Source organism: Penaeus monodon, chromosome 28 (genome assembly GCF_015228065.2).
Source record: "Penaeus monodon isolate SGIC_2016 chromosome 28, NSTDA_Pmon_1, whole genome shotgun sequence".
Classification (NCBI taxonomy): Eukaryota; Metazoa; Arthropoda; class Malacostraca; order Decapoda; family Penaeidae; genus Penaeus; species Penaeus monodon.
The window spans coordinates 2506486-2507032 of record NC_051413.1 but is presented as its reverse complement, the minus strand read 5'-3'; positions in this window follow the sequence as shown (position 1 = coordinate 2507032).

The window sequence follows — 547 nt, the reverse complement described above, 5'->3', positions numbered from 1 at the left end:
CCGGGTGTCAAAGGTCGTCAGGGGGGGGGGGCAAGAGCGAGGGCATGGAAGGGAGGAGGAGGAGGGAGTAAGAGCAAAAGAGTGAAGAGGTAGGGGGAAGAGGGAAGGGATAAGAGAATGAAGGAGGAAAGGGGAGAACCGTCGAGAGGAGGAAGGAGAGAAGGAGGGAAGGTCAGAATGATGACCATGGGTGACGAGAGAGAGAGAGAGAGAGAGAGGGCAATGGCAGTGCAGGGCAAGGACATGCGACAAGCGGGAGTAGTAAGGGAAATGACAGGAACAGATGGGGCGAGGAAGAGGGGAAGGGGGAGAGGGAAAGGAGGAGAAGGAAGGGGGGAAGGAGAGACGTCGATTAGTGTATGTTTTGCTCTTCCCCCGTCGAGTAAGAGAAGAGGGAGAAGTGAAAGTAATGGAAGAAAACGAATAAAGAGAATTAATAGAAAATTGATGATGGTGATGGTAAGATTTTCAGTCGTAGTGATGATAACGGTGATGATGAGAGGGAGAAATAGGGAGGGAGATATGTAGGTCGAGGTGAAAGGGCGAG